This window comes from Chiloscyllium punctatum, chromosome 36, assembly GCF_047496795.1.
Source record: "Chiloscyllium punctatum isolate Juve2018m chromosome 36, sChiPun1.3, whole genome shotgun sequence".
In the NCBI taxonomy this organism is placed as follows: Eukaryota; Metazoa; Chordata; class Chondrichthyes; order Orectolobiformes; family Hemiscylliidae; genus Chiloscyllium; species Chiloscyllium punctatum.
In genome coordinates, this window is record NC_092774.1 from 27,990,090 (window position 1) to 28,012,875 (window position 22,786).

Consider the following 22,786-nt stretch of genomic DNA (forward strand, 5'->3'; position numbering starts at 1 on the left):
CTTCCAGCACCACTAATCCAGAATCTGGTTTCCAGCATCTGCAGTCATTGTTTTTACCATAGTGTTCAACAGGTTGACGTGAGTGGTGCAGTGTTTGAGGAATGTCAGCAATCATGGTAGATTGGAAAATTGGGACAGCTCTCCTCGGAGAACCGAACTTTTCCAAGTCATGAGGGACCTAGAAACAGGAAATAATGTTGTGAAAACGTTCCCACGTCTGAAAGGATCCATAACGATTCGGCATAATTTTAAAGTCACGAGGAAAAGAAGTAAAAGTGACATTAGGAAGAACGTTTTCGTACAGGGAGTGGTTAGGGTCAGTAAGTCCCTGTCTGACATTGACAAAGAGGAAGATTCAATGGACCCAAAAGGGAATTCGGTGGTCACGTTCAGCTGTGCAGATTTACCCTGAGAAGGCGAGAGAATGAAACGACTAGAGTCACACGTTTACTTAAGTGTAGAACCAGCAGAGCGAAGGTGGGCCGCATAGCCTCCGTCTGCGCTGTGACACATGTTGTGATTCAGTGTGAAATCACAGTTCGACCGAAAGAATGTGGGAATTTAGAAAAAAGTTTATATTTACACAGCCTCCATACGTCTGCGAAACAGCATATCACACGACAGCAGTGGAGGTCTTTGACATCAGGCTCGAAGGTGCCTGCCACGTGCCAGACAAAAACCTGAAGTGTTCTGTGCAACGAGCTCCCCAAGCGGCAGCAGAGTGGCGCAGCGGGAGCGTGCTGGGCCCATAACCCAGAGGTCGATGGATCGAAACCATCCTCTGCTATCGTTCACTGTCACCTTGATCTGCTTTCTTCAGCCAGCAGCCTTTGCATCTACTTGCCGAGTGTCCAAATGGCATTTTCGCATCGACGCACTCGCCAAATCCTCTCCATTCTAGGGATGTGGTTTTAGAGGTCTCAGTGATATTCTGTTCTTGGTCGGTTTCCTCTGAACTGAATCGCAAAACCAGTTCTCTGCGATGCTCATGAGCTGGTAAAGTTGAAACCCATGCCTTGTGGTTTCGGCCATTCCCTGCAGTAATTCGCCACCCTGGTTCAGACGTGAATGACAAGCATGTCAGAAACCGCATCACGACTCAGACATCGTCAGCCACTATTAGGACGGATACCACCGATTGGGAATAACGTCAGAGAGAGAGAGACAAGTGACAGTTAAGGGCCTGTTTGGGAACCCTCGGCCGCCTGGGTGGTGGAGTTCTGCTGGTCGTGGGGCGGCCCCTGTGTCAACTATGGGGTCACCTGGAAGGTACTGGGTCCGGGAGGTGAAAGTTGAGGCAGGTTGGGGGGTGGCACGGAGGGGAAGTAAATGTGGGGCCTGTCCTGTCATAGTGACATTTTACATTCACTTTCCAACTGCTTTTACTGGGCCTTGTGATTTTTACCCTCACTTTTTTAAAATCCTTCTGCTGTTTACTCTTGCTGTTACTTGTGCAATTCCCTAGGGTAGTGTGGAGATACTAGTGAAGGAGATTATGCACCAGCATGTATATGTTATTCAGTCATTGAAGGGGCAGGACCTGTGGAGAATGGTTAGTAAACCATGTGGTGTACTAAGCCTTGTTAACAAGGACATACAATAGTTTGTCATTTGTCAAAGTATGCTTCTCATAGAGTTGTACAGACCCTTTGGTCCAACCTGCCATGCTGACCAGATATCCAAAATTAGTGTTGACAGTGTAGTGCTGGAAAAACACAGCAGCTCAGGCAGCATCCAAGGAGCAGGAGAATCGATGTTTCGGGCATAAGCCATTCATCAGGCGGGTGTATGCCCGAAAGGAATCAAAAGATTCCTCATGAAGTGCTTCTGCCCGAAACGTCGATTCTCCTGCTCCTCGGGTACTGCCTGACCTGCTGTGCTTTTACAGCACTACATTCTCTCTCCTCTGATCTCCAGCATCTGCAGTCCCGTGACCCGGGTTCGATTTCCGGGCAGGGAAGCAATTTTCAGTAGAGCTGTCAAACTTCGCCAATATCTCCCTGGTGGTCTAGTGGTTAGGATTCGGCGCTTTCACCGCTGCGGCCCGGGTTCGATCCCCGGTCAGGGAAGCAATTTGCAGTGTATTGTTTTGGCTGCCCATTCTCCTTAAATGCGCTGTACAGTTACTTATCAGTCTTCGTAGTCACTGGGTGCTGCAGTGTGTAGTGGTCCGTTGAAATAGTGCCCTCGTTCAGATTTGTTTGTAGGTGTAGGGATGATTACTTTTGTAGCTAAGTACTTGGTTCGCGTGTGCTGTTTTTCGGTAGAGGCTGTTTTGAATTTATCATTGATTGTTCGGTCTACTGTGACATCGAGAAATGGCAATTTGTTGTTGTTCTCCTCTTTTGGGAATTTTATGCCAGTAAGGAGATTGTTGATGGTGTTGTAGGTTTCCTCTAATTTGTTTCATTTTTTGATGACAGAAGTGTTTCATGAATATTTCGTTGATTTGTTTGTAGGGCTTGTTACTGAATATAAAGTGGGTGGTAACCACGAGGTTGACAGTGTTATCTTTGCTGATGAAGTTGGTGCTGTGTTTCTGTCTTTGGTTCTTCGGGTAGTGTCTTCAGTTTTCTTTGGCCATGTTGATGTTAATGGATGTGAACAGGGCTGTTATGTCAAAGAACAACATTATTCCATCCTCTTCTATCTTCGTGTCTTTGGTGTTCAGGAATTCTTGGATGGAGTAAATGGAGTGGCATGAATCTTCGACTTGGTGTTTTAGTCCTCAGTGGAGGCCTTTGACTAGTCTGTATGTTGGTGTTCCAAGTAGTGAGACTATGGCCTGAGTGGGGCTCCGAGTTTGAAAAAGAGGAGAACAACATTAAACTTCCAATCTTAGATGTTACAGTAGAGTGAACAGTCAATGGGTAACTTCAAACTATCATCTACAGAAAAACAGCACACACAAACCAAATACTTAACCACAGAAGCAATCATCCCAACACCCACAAACGAAGCTGCATCAGGACATTATTTCAACGAGCCACTACACACTGCAGCACAGAGAAACTACGAAGACCACAAGAGAAATACGTATATAGTGTATTTAAGGAGAACGTGTCCCCAATAAACCCATTCCGCCGATTTCTCAGTGATGCTTCCAAGCTTACTCTCAAAAATTCGGTTTTTCCCTCCATTCTTTCCTGTTTGTTTTTTGTGAGTTTTGAAAGCTTTCCCAATCCTCTGACTGAGTATTGGAGTTGGGAAGTTATGTTGTGGCTGTACAGGACATTGGTGAGACCACTTTTAGAATATTGTGTGCAATTCTGGTCTCCCTCCAATCAGAAGGGTATTGTGAAATTTGAAAGGGTTCTGAAGCACCAATGGGTCCACAGAGGGGAAGAGGCCCTTCTGCTGCCCTGAGTGTGGGAAGGCCTTCAGTGATTCCTCTGCCCTGCTGACGACCAGTTGGTCCACACCGGGGAAGCCTGTTCTCCGGCTCCAAGTGTGAGATGGCCTTCAGCAGGTCTTCCCACCTGCTGAGTCACCAGTGGGTCCACACTGAGAGGCCGTTCTTGTGCCCCGAGTGCAGGAGGGGCATTGCTCTTTCCTCCGACCTACTGGCCCATTGGTGTGTCCAAATGGTAGAAAGGTCGTTCTGCTGCCCTTTGTGCAGGAAGGCATTTAGCAATTCCTCTGCCCTGCTGAGGCACCAGTCTATCCACACCAGGGAGAAACCGTTCTCCTGCCCTGAACGTGGGAAGGTCTTTACCTGCTCCTCCACACTGCTGAATCACCAGCTGGACCACACGGGGGTGTTGGGGGTGGTGGGGGGGACAGTGGCGGAGGGGGGGGGGAGGCCATTCTGCTGCCCTAATTGCGGGAAGGCCTTCAGCAATTCCTCCGCCCTACTGAAGATCCAATGTATCCACACCAGCTGGACCGAGTGTGGGAAGAGGTTCATGTTTTCCTACAACTTGCGGAAGCACCAGCGGGGGCACCAGTGCTCCCAGCAATCAGATCCTACCATTGATGCTGCCTTCGGTCACCTCCCAGGACTGAACCTCCTGCCATTTCTGACAGTGGGTGCAGTGGCAGAGTAGGTGGGCTGTTTTAGTCTTCTGCTGGACTACAATTGCCTTCCCGACACCCCACAATCACAACTCCATGGTGGCTCAGGGTTAGCATTGCTGCCTAATGGCACCAGGAACCCAGGAATAATTCCACGCTTTGGGGTCTGTGTGCAAGTTATGGAGGGTAGGAAAATGGATCTGAGTGGGTTAGTCTTCGGAAGATCAGTGCAGATGTGTTCGGCTGAAGGACTTGTTTCCACATTGTGGGAGTTCTACGATCCAATGAGCTTTGCCTTCAGTGGACACTGTTGCTCATTGAGCCCGGGACTGCACATTGCCAATGAAATGATCCAGAGAAACCGAAGACCGCAAGACCATTGGAGAAGAAGTTCGGCCTACTCTGCCATTCGTTCGTAACAAAAGTATTGGATGAGATTAGCTACACTGTGGAAACAGGCCATTCGTCCGAACAAGGCCACACCGACCCTCCGAAGTGTAACCCATCCAGACCCATTTCCCTCTGACTAATGTACCTACCTCTATGGGCAATTAAGCATGGCCCATCCACATGACCAGCACATCTTTAGTTTATGGAAGAAAACAGGACCACGCAGAGAAAACCCATGCAGACATTGGGAGAAAGTGCAAATTCCTCACAGACAGTCACCCAAGGCTGGAATCAAACCTGGGCCCCTGGCGCTGTGAGGCTGCAGTGGTAACCACTGAGTCACTACATATTGCAACCCGAAGTTGGCAAGTAGGAGGTTGGGAGAATACAGCAAGCCAGGCAGCACCAGGATGTGGAGTAGTCAGCGTTTTGGGTATTAACCCTTCTTCAGGACTGAAACGTTGACTTCTCTGTGAGAAACGATTTACAGGAATGTTGCTGGGGGTTGGAGGGTTTGAGCTACAGGGAGAGGCTGAATAGCGTGGGGCTGTTTTCACTGGAGCATCGGAGGCAGAGACGGGACCTAATAGAGGTTACAGAATCATGAGGGGCATTGACAGTGTAATAGACAATGTCCTTTCCTTGGGGTGGGGGAGTCCAGAACTAGAGGGCATAAGTTTAGGGTAAGAGGCGAAATATATTAAAGGGACAATTTCTTCATGCAGAGGGTGGTACATATATGAAATAAGCGGCCAGAGTATATGGGTCAGGTGCTGTCAAATGGGAGTAGATTAATATAGGATATCAGGTCAGCATGGACAAGTTGGACCGAAGGGTCTGTTTCCATGCTGTTCGTGTCTCTGACTACTGGTCCTGATGTAAGTTTAAAATAGAGTCCAAGTAACTTTGAATAGTTCAATCTTGTTGAGCTCACCTCCTGAAAAGTTTCAGATGAATCCCTCTGAGAGATACTGTTTAAACATGCTGAGTTGGACAAAGTATCCCATCAAGTTCAACACAAACCCAGAGATGAAGAAGTCAGAAGTCAGAACACCAAGGGGACCAAAACTGATCACAATATTCCAGGTGCAGTCTCATCAACGTCCTGTATAACTACAACATAACTTGCCAACATCTATACTCAATTCCCTAACTGATGAAGGCCAGTGTGCTGAAACCTTTCTTCACTGCCTTGTGTACCGATGTAATCAGAGATATAGGACCTAATTTAAACTGATCCACAATCCAGCTGCTGGGAGCACAGAAGTAGAGTAGTGCTGCATGAGTGTGCTGGGTAGATAACCCATAGGTCGATGGGTACAAAACATGTGATGCTACTGCTCAATGTCTCTGAAAGCTGCTTTCATATCCAAAGGTTCTATGTTCTGTATCTTGCCTTTGCATCTGCTTCCTAAAGCTTCTTCAGTGGAGGCGTGGCCGCTGGAGCCCAGGAGTTCAACAACCCCCCGGTGCTGGAGGAAGGTCCAAGCTCCAAGAAGCGGTGGTGTAAGGCTGGAAGCTGGATTTGCTCAAGGCTGGTATTTTTAACTCATTTTGATGGTACCTACTGTATGGGGCTATGGTTTACATTAAAACCGGAGGATCATATCAGAGTGTTTATATTTTGCAGTGATCGTTGATAAAATGCACTCGCTGGATGAGCACTTTCTATGATGCTGTATTTCTTGCCTTCTGCCCTTACCCCATTTCTTATCTCCCGTCTTGATTTTATACTTTTTTGGTCAAATTTAATTTCTTATTAATCAGACTTGCTATTCACTGTGTGCTATTAATTTGTTTGTTCGAATATTGTAAGTCAAAATTTATGCTGTAATTTCATTTCTGATGTCAGAGTTTGACATTGAATGTGCAGGTGTGAATACCAGTAAGTTGTGAAAACAAATCAAGAACTTGTAGTTTTTAACAAAAAGAGCAGTTCACTGATATTCATGGCATCGTCTCATTTGGGAGTGATGATTCAAATCTGACCAACAAACCGTTTCATGCAGTCATCCAATTGAATAAAAAATTCTTTCATTTAATTAAAGAAAAAAACTCTGGCAGGCTAAGATTTATGCAATCTATTTATACGATTATGTCCATTGCTCGCAATATGATCTCATCCACATTGGGGAAACTGGGTGCCAACTAGCGCAACATTTCAGGGAACAACTCTGGGACTCTAAATCTAAACGACACACCGCCCTGTGCAGGAAGACTTTAACTCCCCCTCCCATTCCACCAAGGACATGCAAGTCCTGGGCCTCCTCCACTGCCAAACTCTTGCTACCCGACACTTATAGGAAAAACACCTCAACTTCTGCTTTAAGACCCTCCAACCACATGGTATCAATGCAGATTTCATCAGTTTCCTTATTTCCTCTAACCCACCTTGTCCCAGATCCAACCTTCCAATTCGACACCAACCTCTTGACCTGTCATACCTGTCCACCTTGCTTCTCACCTATTTGCTCCACCGTCATCTCTGACCTATCACCATCAATCCCTACCTCCATCTACCTATTGCACTCCCAGCTGCCTTCCCTCCGGCCTCACTTCCTTCCCATTTATCTCTTAGCCCCCTTGGGACACCCTTTATTCCTGATGAAGAGCTTATGCTCTAAACCAAGACTGTGATGAAGCAACATCCTCAACAAATAGGAAATAGCTCCCAAGTCAGATTTCATTCCCTCTTCTGTTTCCCAGTTCTTTCAGAAATAAGGAATGTATTTTTCTTCCACTAGAAAGTGGTCTTCCCCTTTGCGTTGTCTGAAGTGTTATCCCTCACCACTACTTCAGACACCTTTTAAGAATCCTTTCAACCTGTTTTTCTAACAATTGTGGAGGTGACCAAAAGCAAACATTTCACTCCTCCTCAATGCCGCATTTCTCCTCCTATGAGCCATTTTGCCATATTGTCTATGTTACAAGCAGCCAAGTGCACTTGGTTTCTGAATTGAAATTTGGCCATTGAAGTGAACAGGATTAATATTTATCGATGGCTAGCTGTGTTTGCACTAATTGTAATTATCCACCAATACGATGTCTTTTGTTCCACCAAAACTGCAAACAATGATCTGTGTTTATATTGCAGTCGGATGTAGAAAATCATTCCAGCGATCTTCACGTTATGAGGAGAAACTACTTCACCCAGAGAGTGGTGGCTGTGTGGAATGCTCTGCCCCAGAGGGCAGTGGAGGCCCAGTCTCTGGATTCATTTAAGAAAGAATTGGATAGAGCTCTTAAATATAGTGGACTCAAGGGTTATGGAGATAAGGCTGGAACAGGATACTGCTTGGGAATGATCAGCCATGATCATGTTGAATGGCGGTGCAGGCTCGAAGGGCTGAATGGCCTACTCCTGCATCTATTGTCTATTGTCTATTATAGTTTCCTGAGGCCATAACATCATTGCGTGGCAGTTTGATGTAACTAATTCCTGGATGGCAATCTCTAGATTATGTTGTAAAAATATCGGTATAATGTTATTCACACCCCGCGGTCACCAACTGAACGAACAGTTTGTGTTTCACTTCTCACATTGCGCGGAGCTGAGCATTTACCCAACCAATGGGCACACCACCTCCCTAACACAGTGTTTACAAATCAAACTGACAGCAAAGCTTCACGTGTGATGGAAAGTTTCCACAAATAAGATTTGACACAACCGATATACGGAGTGAACGTACTTCTTTCTTGATTTGAAATGTAAGAAGCCGATTTCAGTGAACCTGACGCGATTTGAACACGCAACCTTCTGATCTGGAGTCAGACGCGTTACAAACTCACGGACGACTGAAAACCTCTATTCATGCTTAAGGGAAGTGATCGCACTACAATGATTTCACGTTCATGTCTGTTCTGTTTCTCCCCCTTCTCTTCCAAGGGTTGGGCTTGTCTTTCGATTTGCTGAAGTTGAAATGCTCTGGATGCTGTGATCCAGGGCAAACACAGGCTGGAGAACCTTCGGCTCAGAAAGATGCAGCTGGAAGCCGGGCTGCAGACACGTTGGGGGAAAGGGGGAAAGTTAACTGGACACTTTATTCTGGGAGATGGTCATTCCTCTACAGACAAAGCCTTCTGACTGGGTCAGTGGACAGGGTCAGGAGGGTGTCAGCACAGGTCAAACAGATAAAGGGGATCTGAGAGAGGTCTGCACAAGTGAGGAGTTAACTGGCTGTGTGGTGGGAGTAAGAACAATGTTGGGCAGGGGGCAGTGGTGGTCAGGGAAAGAATAGTGGCAGGGATTGTTACCATTCTCTGCAGTTGGCAGCAGAAGACCAGATTGCATCAGTGTCTGCCTGGCGCCAGGATTTAGGAACCAGTGTGCTCAGGGCTGGAGAATTGGAAAAGCGAAGTTGTAGCAGGCGTGGTCTAACAATGTCAGGAGGAGAGAGCCTCTGCTGAAGGCTCATGACAAATCAGAAGCTACAAAGACAAAGCAGAGCTCCAAAGCTCTGGGTGCCATGGTGGCTCAGTGGTTAGCACCACTGCCTCACAGTACCACGGACTTGGGTTCAATTCCACTCTCATGCAGCTCGCTGTGTGGACTTTGGCATGTTCTCATCTTTGTGTCCAGTTTCCTCTGACAGTCTAACCATCTGAAGTTTAGGGTGGATTCGCCATGCTGAAGTGTCCAGAGATCTGCAAGGTCGGGTGGGTTAACTATGGGGAACAGCAGGGAAAGTGGGTGGTCGGAAGGTCAGTCTGAATTTTATGGCCCGTAGGGATTATATGAATCTACCGTCTTAGCCATGTGTCTATTGAGAAACGATTGCCCCCAAGTCTGCTGTTGATGGAGTGGGTTCCAGTTCATGGAACACTGACACCATTCCTGGGTAAGGTGGGATTTGTGCTGTCACTTCCCCAACCCACTGTCCCCATGCATTCTCTCTCTCCTTACAGTCTGCACTCACCAAATCTCTCTGCCCAGCCATTCTCTCTCTCTCCCCATCATTTTCTGCCCCCCATTCTCTGTCCCCACGTCTCTCTCCTCCCCTCCACTCTCTGTCCCCTGTCCATTTTCTCTTTCTTTCCCCCCAACCCTTTACTCCCATATCCATTCTCTCTCTCTCTCCTCCCCCAGCCTCTGCGCCCCTGTCCATCCCCGCCCCCATCCTTTCTCGTACCTTGAGCCCGCTTTGATTGCTGGATCAAGCCCTTCTCGGGAAAGAGAGAGAATGGATGGTGATGAATCAACCTGGAAGACAGGGACGCACAAGAAATGGCTGATTTTAAAATTGAGAACAGCTGAAATGATAAATTCGGAAACATTGTTAATGTCTAAAAGCATAAAGCTGCAGACATATTTCTGAAACTTGCATTGAATTAGGCGGGTAACGTCATACAGCACAGAAATCAGACTCTGCAGTCCAGCTCACCCATGCTGACTGGATATCCTAAATTAATCTTGTGACCCATTTGCCAGTATTTGACCCATATCTCTCTCAACCCTTCCAATACATATAACCAACCAGATGCCTTTTAAATGTTATAATGGTACCAGCTTCCATCATTTCCTCTGGCAGCCCATTCCACACACGCACCACCCTCTGTATGAAAAAAAAAATCTATGCCTTCCTCATTCCCTAGTTTTATCTGTACAGATACCTTCGGGGATCTCTGGACTTGGACAGCAAGGTTCCTTTGTTCCTCAGCACTCTGTAGGGACCTACTATTTATTGATTACTTTCCTCCATTATTACATTTCCCAGAATGCCTGGAGATTAAATTCCATCTCTCTGCCCCATTTACCAGCTGATTGGTATCAAACTCTGGCCGGAGACCATCGTCCTCACTATCAAAACCACCACCTTTCCAGAGTTTACTCCTAAACAGAGGGGGGCAGCACTGTCTCCATCTAAGCAGAGGGAATTGTGTGTGCGTGTTGTGGGGGCTTGGAAACTTTGCAAGCTCCCTTTCCTTCATTTTTTAATCTCACCAAATCCATGTGGTTTGAGTTTTTATAACAGAAAACAGCACAGGGTTTAATTTTAACTTCCCACTAGCTGAAACTTTGTCCTGCCCTCTAACATCTGAGAGTAAAACACTTTAGTTCCCCTCCCCTCCCTCCATGTGCAACACAGAGTGTGGGAGTGGCACCTGTTGTTATTTTGTGATCTATTCCAAATGAAATTTTATCTCTGCGCAGGCGCAAGTGAACAGTCTGTTTTTGTGCTTTCTGCGAGATCAGGCGAGCAGCTTTTAAATCCTTATGTTAAGCAGCAGAAGCAAACAGTAGATCAGCAATTGTATTTTGAGAGTGGTAATTCTAGCCCTGGTAATCCCGTCGGGTCAACAGAGAGAGAGAGGGAGAGGATGCCACATCTAAAGTGCATACAGAAGAGTTGTTACACTTGTTCAGTCAGTTGAGTTGGTTCTGCCCTCAGATGTGACTGGATGTTGCTTTTCATGGATCATAATTAAACTACAACAGAACACATTAAATTCAGGGAATTCAATTGAAAGGGCAAGTTGAGTGAATGAATGGAAAACTGCTTAAAGATTGGCTCCTGGTCTTTTACTTCACCAATTAGAAGTTGTTGGTTTGACAGCTCTCCTAATCATACAATCCCTACATTGTGGGAGCAGGCCATTTGGCCCATCGAGTCAACACTGACCCTCCAAACAGAATCCCATCCAGACTCACAAAAATGTGCACCGCATGTGTGCAGAGAAGGGGATGCTGGGAGTGAGTGGGATGCTTTCACCACCACCATCTCCCTCCAAGACCCAAACAACCCCACAGCACCACCTCTCCATTCCTCCACCACCACAGTGCCTCTGGCCTTAACCCCTGCCAACCACAGTGCCACTGTCCATTCTCCCCGCCACCCACAGCATCCCCTTACATTCTACTCGCCACCCACGGTGCCCCCTGTCCATTCTCCCCACCACACACTGCATCCCTGTCCATTCTCCCCCACCAACCACTGCACGACTTGCCCATTCTCCCCTGTAGCACCCACAGCACCTCCATCCATTCTCCCCCGCCATTCATGGCTCTGCCCTCTCCATTCCCCCGTGCCACCCATGGCACCCTTGGCCAATCCCTCGCCACCTCCGGCACACCGTCCATTATCATTCTCTTTCTTTCTCTCACCCCCACCCTCTGCATCCCTGTCCAGTCCCTCTTCCCATCTTCTGACTCCCCATGCGTTTTCTCTCTCCCCCACACCCTCTGCTCTCCATCCCTCTGTTCCCCCATCTATTCTCTTTCTCAGCCCACGTTGCCGAGTTTCCTTGCCCAGCTTAGCAGCGCCGGGCCGGGCGGCCGTCAGCTCTGGCTATTGCAGGCCCCGACCTCTACCAGTGGTCCGCTCGCCGACACTCCGCCATGTGCACGGGTCAGTGACGCTGCCGAACCGATTGCTGGTCCCGTTTCCGCCTCTGCTTTTCCTCGGGCAAAGCTGCTGCATGCCTCGTGACACTCAGCGAACAACATGGTGGAGGAGATCTTGCCTCCGTCGCTGCGGTGCGTGGGGGCACGCATCGCCTCTTGGGCGCCCTTTTTTCCCAGTAGACATATGTTTCCGCGGGCCGCACCAGGCTGGTGCTCCCCACAGCTTCACGCCACCCTGCTACGCGCTCACACCGGCGTGCAGGTGGGTGCTGCTAATGTGGGAAGTGTATGTGCGGTCCGGGTCGCTTTCCTCTGGCGAGGGAGAGACCGAAAACAAACTCAGACAACTCTTAACGGTGGATCACTCGGCTCGTGCGTTGATGAAGAAAGCAGCGAGCTGCGAGAATTAATGTGAATTGCAGGACACATTGATCATCGACACTTTGAATGCACTTTGCGGCCAGGGTTCTTCCTGGGGCCACGCCTGTCTGAGGGTCATTTGGCATTTAATCGCACTCGTATTGGCTGGCGAAAGCGGCTGGGGTGTCGCAGAGGACCCGTCCTCTTTGTCCCCCGAAGTTCAGACTCCGGAGCCCTCCGGCATCAGAGCACTTGGCCTTTCCCCCCCACCCTGCACATTCCATTCGTCAGGCTCGACGCCATCCCCCCGCCGGGGAGCGCGGCCTGGCGTCCGTCTGTGTCGTGGCAGTGGGGCCAGTACGGCTGTTACCGGTCCCAGAATGGCCGTCGGTGGTTCACACGGCGACGTGCACCGCTTCGTCTTTGGGACACGGAGCTGCCTCAAAATGTTGAGCTTCCTGTGGGGTCTGCCTAGGCTCTGCACGTCCGCACTGGGTCCGACTCTCGGTTGGCTGGCAGTGGAAAGAGTGAAGGGAGCCGCGGAGGTCCGGTGCTGGTGCGCTGCCGGCCTCACCGTGGAGCTCGCCAGTTCGACACGCTGACCCGACTCGATGGTTGATCGATTGAGAGTGATGAGAGGCACAGACCGTATCTGGGATCTGCAGGCCGCCCGCTGCTGCAGCCGCCCGTCTCGTGGTTCGTCCTCGGCCTTAAGTGGCCGGTGGGGCGTCTGATCCTGTCTCCCCTGCTGGCGCTGAGTGCCTGGCCGAGGGAGGAGGTTTTCGTCGAACGCTGTGACTTCGACGGTCGCACGTGCGTGGATCGCTGGCTTTTGGCTCTCCCGTTCAGTCCGCAAGTTTCTGCTCGGTCCTGCCACCGGTCTCGGGAGGCACGGAGGGGTTGGCGGCCGTGGTGTGCACACGGTCACCATGCAGGCATACCTATCATGCCACCGGCCAACCATCGGGAGGACGGCGGAACGTTGTGCTGTCTGGGGCCAAGTCGCCAGAAGCCCACCGCTGTGTCTTCCGTACTCTGTGACCATCGGCGTGCCTTCCTCAACTCGTCCAGCTCGGGGCCGCTGGGTTCAGGAGCGGCGTCGCCCGCCGGCCCCACTGAAGGCCGTGCCATTCTGCGGCTGGTGATCGATGTGCATGCCGTGCCTGTGCGACCATTCACCACTTGTGTCTCAGCACTTCTCTCTCCCTCTCTCTGACCATCGGGCAGTCTCTGTCGGCTGGCGCCTCGCACGTCCTCGGCGGCGAGTCATCACCATCGTGCCTGGGCCTCTGGCAAGGCAGGAATCGGGCTGAACCTTCCGCTCGAGTAACCTGCCGGCACTTCCAAGATTCGCCTCCTGCCGTGGATGGGGGAGGGTCTCCGGTCCCGTGAATTTGCGCCGAGCACGTCCCCGTGCGTCGTTGGTGGCATGGGCGGCCACTCGTCGACACCATTGCTGGCAAGGGTGGTGAACGACGTGCGGGTGGCTGGCTCTCTGACCGTCGCAGCATCGGCCAAACCCCCCCTGCGGTGAGACGTTGCCCGCCCACGAAGAGGTGAATGCGTGCACGCTGGCAGTGCGGCCTGGCCATCCTCTGACTCTGGGTACGACCTCAGATCAGACACGACAACCCGCTGAATTTAAGGACATTACTAAGCGGTGGAAAAGAAACTAACCAGGATTCCCTTCGTAACTGCGAGTGAACAGGGAGAGCCCAGCGCCGAATCCCCGCTTGCCTGACGGGCGAGGGAAATGTGGCGTATAGAAGCGCTTTCTCTGACGGTGCCCAGATGCCTAAGTCCTCCTGATCGAGGCCTAACCTGAGGACGGTGTGAGGCCGGTGGCGGTGCGAGGCTCGTCTAGATTGTGTCTTCTTGGAGTCGGGTTGCTTGTGAATGCAGCCCAAAGTGGGTGGTAAACTCCATCTAAGGCTAAATACTGGCACGAGACCGATAGTCAACAAGTACTGTAAGGGAAAGTTGAAAAGAATTTTGAAGAAAGAGTTCAAGAGGGTGTGAAACCGTTAAGAGGTAAACGGGTGTGGCCCGCGCAGTCTGCCCGGAGGATTCAACTCGGCGGCTCCGATCGGTCACGTTGGGGTCTGGCGGATCTCCTCTGCTGGGAATGCTCCCGGCATGGGTACAGCTGTCGCCGGGCGCATTTCCTCCGCTGGTGGTGTGCCACAACTGGCTTCGGGTCAGCTTGGAAGGCCGATGGATTTGGAAGGTGGCCCACTGCTCCTTGGGGCGAGTGTTACAGGCCCCAGGCATTATCCATCGCCGCACCCCGGGAGTCGAGGGAAGGGACCACTGCCACGCCCTCCCGCCCCCCTCGGGTGGTGCGTGGAACCGCGTGTGGCGAGCGGGCTCGCCATGCTCCCGGTGGGTCTGTCGACCGGAGTGCAATGTCCTCAGTGTGCCCCAACCACGTCCTGCCGCCGAGTCGGGTCGAGCCATGCTGAGCTGGCGCCAGAGGGCCCTTCCTGTGGATCGCCCCAGCTGCGGTGCTCGTCGTCCTACCATCGCAGACGGGTGGCCTTGGCCAGCGCCTAGCAGCTGACGTAGCACTGCTGCGGACGAGGGGAATCTGACTGTTTAATTAAAACAAAGCATCGTGAAGGCCGCAGGTCGGTGTTGACGCGATGTGATTTCTGCCAAATATTCTGAATGTCAAAGTGCAGAAATTTATTGAAGCGTGGGTAAACGGCGGGAGTAACTATGACTCTCTAATCCCCTCTCTTGGGGGATGTGACTCCAGTGTTTTTAAGGTTGTTGGTCTCCGACCGGTGCCTGCGTCGTCGCCTGTGTGATTTGTTTATACGTATTTTGTCGATCACAAAGTAAGGTCGAACCTCCACGTGGTTCCCCCTGGTAACGGCCTGTATGAGGAAGCTTTTGCCGGGAAGGTGATTTTAAATTGTTTTGTGGTTGTTTTAGTCTGGTCTTATCAGTGTTTTTACCATCGTTTTTATCTCTGGTCTGAACTTGATTTCACCAGAGCTATACGCCACTGGCTGTTTTTATTTTTTTCTCCATCGTTTGAGCATTACGCAGACCAGGCCGGCTAATACGACCTCCAGAAAAGATACGAGACGGCTGGTGACCATTCAGTCCGGTTGAAACCAAATTTGGCAGAGGTGATTATGGCCGATTCCAAAATTTCCAGTTGAGTGGGAGACCGGGAAAATAACCGCTCCCCACGGTTGCTTTTGGCGGCTCCGTGCACTAAATGTATGAGCCAAAAACGGACTGGGCAATCCGTCTTGACTCAGACTCAGACGGAAGAGACCATAAGAATTATTCCAGCAAGGCTATCCTCGGGCAGGCACGAGGGAGCTGTTAACATTGTCCAGAATAATCAGGACAGAAATCGAAGGGAAGGGAATGTAGAGGAGTCCCCTCGACAGCCAAGTCCATTTAACAGCCGGATGATTCTAAATTCAAATTTTAAAGGGCCATTTGTTTTCAGTCGATGTGGAGATTTAGAGAGCAATGAGGAGAGGTACAATGGAAGAATTATTCACCCGGTAATTAAAGAAACAGATAAACTAGAGTTAATAATTAAATACCCTAAAAAAGATTTTAAATGTAATTATTGTAATAATATCTACAATACCACAGGGGTGTTTAGGAAACACTTGAAAATATGCAAGGGAATTAAATCAGTGAGGATTAGGTGCAGTAAATGCGATTGGGAAGGGAACTATCAGGCGGTAGCGTGCCAATATCCAAAATGTAAGATGAGTGATAATGTTAGTAGTAGTAGTAATAGTACCAGTAATAGTAATGAAGGAGGTGGATTAGAAAAATCATACCAGCGTGAAGAATGCCCGTTAAAATTTAAATCAGCCAGAGGGTTGGGGCAACACGAAAGACATGCTCAACCCATCTTGAGAAATGAGAGAAGGAAAGAAGGGAAGACGAAGAGTAAGGATAAGATAGATAAGAGAGAGGGAAACAAGAGGGGAGTATGGTGTAAGGAAGAGGTGGAAAAGTTGCAACAACTAGAAGTAGAATTTAGTGGCTGTAAGAATATTAATAAAAGTATTGCAGAGAGAATCGGTTCCAAAACCGCTAAACAAATTTCGGATAAAAGGAGATTATTGAATAAGAAGAATAAAACCAGCGATAATAATAAGGGTATAGAATTAGAAATGATCTTTAATAGTAATGACAATAATGAAATGCAAGATAGCGATCTGGGGGTCAGATAGGTTGTTGGTGGAAGAAAGATTGAATGAACAGAGGGACCAGGAGAACGCTAATATTATGGATTGTCAAGATGAGAATGGTAGGTCGATATTAGAATTGATAAAAATAATTGAAGATGACCTGGGTAAGAATAAAGGTGTTAATAAGGATCAGGAGAATATTATGGGTGTAAGAATGAATAAATTAAGAAAGAAAATGGACGATGGGACAGGTAAGAAGGTAACTCATATTAAAAGAGTAAGTTTTAAGCTAAGGGATAGTGGGCAAAGAAAGAAGAAGGAAAACAAAGCTAAGAAAAGATATAGTAAAAAGAAGGGAGAATTTAAACAAATGCAAGTTCTATATAAAACTAAGAGGCAGTATTTAGCAAGAACCCTGATGGGGGCCCCCAGTTAAGAGTGAATGCCCCCTGAGCAAGGTAGAATTAGAGGAATATTTTAAGGAAAGACTAACAAATTTGAATGAAAATAATAATTTTAGGGGTTTTGCTAAATATAAAAATCAAAGTGAGGGATCCTTGAGTGCCATTCTGACTGGTCCTGTGACGGTGGAAGACGTGGATCTGGCCATGAACGTGAAAACCGCTGCAGGGCCGGACAGGGTAACACAAAGAAATAATTAAGATATTTAATAAGGATAATTTATTATTTCCTAGACTATTTACAATTTGGATAAAAACCAGTAAAATTGCAGATCAGTTAAAAATAAGTAGAACGGTTCTGATCCCTAAGGTGAGCACAGAAGATGAGATAAAAGATAAAAGATATAATTGGAGGCCGATTATTATAGGGCCAATTATGCTTAGAATTTTTACAAAAATCGTTGCGAATAGACTTAGTAAAATCATAAATCTGAATAAAAGGCTGAAAGGATTTATGACTGGCGTAGCAGGATGTGAGGAGAACATAAAAATCCTGGAAAATATTATGAAAGGTCTAAAAAGAATAAGAGGAATTTAGCTGTGGTTTTTGTAGATTTAGTGAAAGCCTTTGATACCGTCGGTCATAGATTAATTATTACAGCATTGAAAAGATTCCAGCTCCCGCAAATTTTTATTATACGAATTGCAAACTTATCTGAGAATAATTTTACTCAGGTGGAAGGTTTTAAATGCAAAACCGGAAACATTGAAATTTTAAGAGGAGTAAAGCAAGGTGACGCATTGTCACCGATCCTCTTTAACATTGTAATGGACCCATTAATTAGTACTATCGAGGAGAAGCAGAAGGGGATATTCTTAGGATTAGACGGAAACAGTTTTCATTGCGCAACATTAGCGTTTGCTGATGACACAGCGTTAATTAGTCAATCTTATGAGGGTATGGTTTACAATTTAAAATTGGTCGAAAAGTTTTGTAATAACACGGGAATGGAAGTGTACATAAAGAAAACTAAAGGATTTTATCTTACTTATAGAAATAAGTCTTTTATATTTAACGATAAAATTAATTGGAAGTTAAATGAAGTGGTTATACAATTCATAGAACTGGTCAACACGGATAAATACTTGGGTGCTAAAATAGATCCGTGGATTGGAGTTAGTAAAGTGGACTGGGAGAGCCAATTGGATACATGGATAAGGAATTTTTAAAAATCTCCTCTTAAACCGGTACAGAAAATAGAACTTTTAAAACTTATTTTATTCCTAGACGGTATTTTTATTTTAACTTTATCAGAAGTTTCTATTAATTACCTAACCAAATTGGATAATATTATTAAAAGCGCAGCGAAAGAGATCTTACACCTTCCCCAATCCATCACAGACGGAGTGCGCCATGCTACAGCCCGTGATGGAGGCCTGGCGTTAAGTAGACTGTCAAACTTTTATTCCAATATCGATTGTGAGGAAATATGAGACGCTCCATAAATCTGATGACGAAATATTGCACGCCTCGTTTAGGTTTGAGGGTGAGAGTGTAGCGGAGAAAATGCATAAATGGAGTAAATTAAGGGTTATGGAAAAGATCTGGAATCCTAACATTAATCGACAATTGGATGAAGCAGATACCATCATACCATCATCCCTTGTTGCGTGTAGCGTGCACTTTAATTAATTAATACCTAAAATTACCCACCACCAATTAACCTAAGTGATCTAAAACGGTACAATTTTATTAATAAAATCTTAAAATGTAACTCTAAATTCAAATCAGCGATTAAAACTATTTAAAATACTATTTAAACTACTAAAACATATATAAAAAAAATTAAAACCACACTATTTAAACTATTTTTAAAAATACGTCGATCGGAGATATTAAGAGTCCATGAAAATCCTTAAAAGTTCGAGGGTCAAAGATAAAGTTAGGTTTATGATATTTTGTGCAAATGATTTAAATTTTACAATCCCGAGGCCTTTCAACTCCGAATTCTTCTCAAACCACTTCCCTCGAGCTCCTATCACAAACCCATAAAAAGATATCTTTCCTCCACCAACGAGGTCCATTATCTCTTTACCTAAGTGACTATATTTCTTTATCTTCTCCCCTCATGCCAATTCGAGGGAGTTTATTTGAAGGTCCGTTCTGACTGACACGTCCACCACCACGATTTGCTGTTCCTTCTTAAAGATTAAGTCCAGTATCCACAGTTTTCCAGGCGTATCTTTAACTCGCGGCTCTATATATATAGTCCACCCGTTTATCCTAACAAAACTAACTAGTTCTTCGGCTAACCTATTGTGCCTTTTAACTCTCATTTTCTTGACGTAAGGGCACCATCCAGAAATATGCGCAAAAGTTTCCGAAATGTCATTCCAACTTCTGCAATTCTTAATGTTAAAAGGCCTGCCATAAGACAAAGACGCCCGCGTTGGAAATAAATTAGTTCGGAATAAAATCGAATTAATGACTTTCGACGTCTTCATAAAAGATAATTTTGTCAACCAATTATTTGATGCACTATCATTCTTATAATAATGGACACCTGCCCTTTGACAGGGGAGGGCCATCCATCTCTGTATCTCCACAGATCTCCAGTTTGCATAGTTAGTACTCGCAAACTCCTCCATCCCATCTTCACTATCTTTTGTGATGGTATCTGCTTCATCCAATTGTCGATTAATGTTAGGATTCCAGATCTTTTCCATAACCCTTAATTTACTCCATTTATGCATTTTCTCCACTACACTCTCACCCTCAAACCGAAACGTGGCGTGCAATATTTTGTCAACAGATTTATGTAGCGTCTCATATTTCCTCACAATCTATATTGGAATAAACGTTGACAGTCTATTTAACGCCAGGCCTCCATCACGGGCTTTAGCATAACGCACTCCGTCTGTGATGGATTGCGGAAGGTGTAAGATCTCTTTCGCTGCGCTTTTAATAATATTATCCAATTTGTTAAGGTAATTAATAGAAACGTCTGATAAAGTTAAATAAAAATACAGTCTAGGAATAAAATATATTTTTACAAGTTCTATTTTCTGTACTGGTTTAAGAGGTGATTTTTTAAAATTCCCTATCCATGTATCCAATTGGCTCTCACAGTCTGCTTTACTAACTCCAATCCACGGATCTATTTTAGCACCCAAGTATTTATCCGTGTTGCCTGGTTCTATGAATTGTATAACCACTTCATTTAACTTCCAATTAATTTTATCGTTAAATATAAAAGACTGATTTCTATAAGTAAGATAAAATCCTTTACTTTTCTTTATGTTCACTTCCATTCCCGTGTTATTACAAAACTTTTCGACCAATTTTAAATTGTAAACCATACCCTCATAAGATTGACTAATTAACGCTATGTCATCAGCAAACGCTAATGTTGCGCAATGAAAACTGTTTCCGTCTAATCCTAAGTATATCCCCTTCTGCTTCTCTTCGATAGTACTAATTAATGGGTCCATTACAATGTTAAAAAGGATCGGTGATAACGCGTCACCTTGCTTTACTCCTCTTAAATTTCAATGTTTCCGGTTTTGCATTTAAAACCTTCCACCTGAGTAAAATTATTCTCATATAAGTTTGTAATTAGTTTAATAAAAATTTGCGGGAGCTGGAGTCTTTTCAATGCTGTTATAATTAATCTATGACTGATGGTATCAAAGGCTTTCGCTAAATCTACAAAAACCACAGCTAAATTCCTCTTATTCTTTTTAGCACCTTTCATAATAATTTCCAGGGTTTTTATGTTCTCCTCACATCCTGCTACGCCGGTCATAAATCCTTTCTGCCTTTTATTCAGATTTATCACTTTACTAAGTTTATTTGCAAGGATTTTTGTAAAAATTCTAAGCATAATTAGCCCTATAATAATCGGCCTCCAATTATTTATATCTTTTAACTCATCTTCTATGCTCACCTGAGGGATCAGAACCGTTCTACTTATTTTTAACTGATCTGCAATTTTACTGGTTTTTATCCAAACTGTAAATAGTCTAGGAAATAATAAATTATCCTTATTAAATACCTTAATTATTTCTTTGTGTTACCCTGTCCGGCCCCGCAGCAGTTTTCACGTTCATGGCCAGATCCACCTCTTCCACCGTCACAGGACCAGTCAGAATGCCACTCAAGGATCCCTCACTTTGATTATTATATTTAGCACAACCCCTTAAATTATTATTTTCATTCAAATTTGTTAGTCTTTCCTTAAAATATTCCTCTAACTCTACCTTGCTCAGGGGGCATTCACTCTTAACTGGGGCCCCCATTAGGGTTCTTGCTAAATACTGCCTCTTAGTTTTATATAGAACTTGCATTTCTTTAAATTTTCCCTTCTTTTTACTATACCTTTTCTTAGCTTTGTTTTCCTTCTTCTTTCTTTGCCCACTATCCCTTAGCTTAAAACTTACTCTTTTAATATGAGTTACCTTCTTACTTGTCCCATCGTCCTTTTTCTTTCTTAATTTATCCATTCTTACACCCATAATATTCTCCTGATCCTTATTAACACCTTTATTCTTACCCAGGTCATCTTCAATTATTTTTATCAATTTTAATATCGACCTACCATTATAATCTTGACAATCCATAATATTAGCGTTCTCCTGGTCCCTCTGTTCATTCAATCTTTCTTCCTCCAACAACCTATCTGACCCAGATCGCTATCTTGCATTTCATTATTGTCATTACTATTAAAGATCATTTCTAATTCTATACCCTTATTATTATCGCTAGTTTTATTCTTCTTATTCAATAATCTCCTTTTATCCGAAATTTGTTTAGCGGTTTTGGAACCGATTCTCTCTGCAATACTTTTATTAATATTCTTACAGCACTAAATTCTACTTCTAGTTGTTGCAACTTTTCCACCTCTTCCTTAGACCATACTCCCCTCTTGTTTCCCTCTCTATTATCTATCTAATCCTTACTCTCCGTCTTCACTTCTTTCCTTTTCTCATTTCTCAAGATGGGGTGAGCATGCCTTTCGTGTTGCCCCAACCCTCTGGCTGATTTAAATTTTAACGGGCATCCTTCACGCTGGTATGATTTTTCTAATCCACCTCCTTCATTATTATTACTGGTACTATTACTACTACTACTAACATTATCACTCATCTTACATTTTGGATATTGGCACGCTACCGCCTGATAGTTCACTTCCCAATCGCATTTACTGCACCTAATCCTCACTGATTTAATTCCCTTGCATATTTTCAAGTGTTTCCTAAACATCCCTGTGGTCTTGTAGATATTACAATGATTACATTTAAAATCTTTTATAGGGTATTTAATTATTAACTCTAATTTATCTGTTTCTTTAATTACCGGGTGAATAATTCTTCCTTCGTACCTCTCCTCATTGCTCTCTAAATCTCCACATCGACTAAAAACAAATGGCCCTTTAAAATTTGTATTTAAAATCATCCGGCTGTTAAATGGACTTGGCTGTCGAGGGGCCTCCTCTACAAGCCCTTCCCTTTGAATTCTGTCCTGATTATTCTGGACAATGTTAACAGCTCCCTCGTGCCTGCCCGAGATAGCCTTGCCGGAATAATTCTTATGGTCTCTTCCGTCTGAGTCCGAGTCAAGACGGATTGCCCAGTCCGTTTTTGGCTCATACATTTAGCACACGGAGCCGCCAAAAGCAACCGTGCGGGGCGGTTATTTTCCCGGTCTCCCACCCAACCGGATATTTTGGAATCGGCCATAATCGCCTCTGCCAAATTTGGTTTCAACCAGACTGAATGGTCACCAGCCGTCTCTTATCTCTTCTGCAGGTCGTATTAGCCGGCCTGGTCTGAGTAATGCTCAAACGATGGAGAATACAATAAAAACAGCCAGTGGCGTATAGCTCTGGTGAAATCAAGTTCAGACCAAAGATAAAAACGATGGTAAAAACACTGATAAGACCAGACTAAAACAACCACAAAACAATTTAAAATCACCTTCCCGGCAAGAGCTTCCTCATACAGGCCGTTACCAGGGGGAACCACGTGGAGGTTCGACCTTACTTTGTGATCGACAAAATACGTATAAACGAATCACAAAGGTGACTACGCAGGCACTGGTCGGAGAC

General features: G+C 45.7%; 2 non-coding genes across 2 annotated transcripts; both read left to right on the forward strand.

Moving 5' to 3' along the window:
* The first annotated feature begins 1,997 nt into the window (after positions 1-1,997).
* Positions 1,998-2,069, forward strand: trnae-uuc (transfer RNA glutamic acid (anticodon UUC)). Its single transcript has one exon. It is a non-coding gene; the product is annotated as a tRNA-Glu (tRNA).
* A 10,022-nt stretch (positions 2,070-12,091) lies between these two features.
* Positions 12,092-12,244, forward strand: LOC140461174 (5.8S ribosomal RNA). Its single transcript, XR_011954495.1, has one exon. It is a non-coding gene; the product is annotated as a 5.8S ribosomal RNA (ribosomal RNA).
* The last annotated feature ends 10,542 nt before the right edge of the window (positions 12,245-22,786 follow it).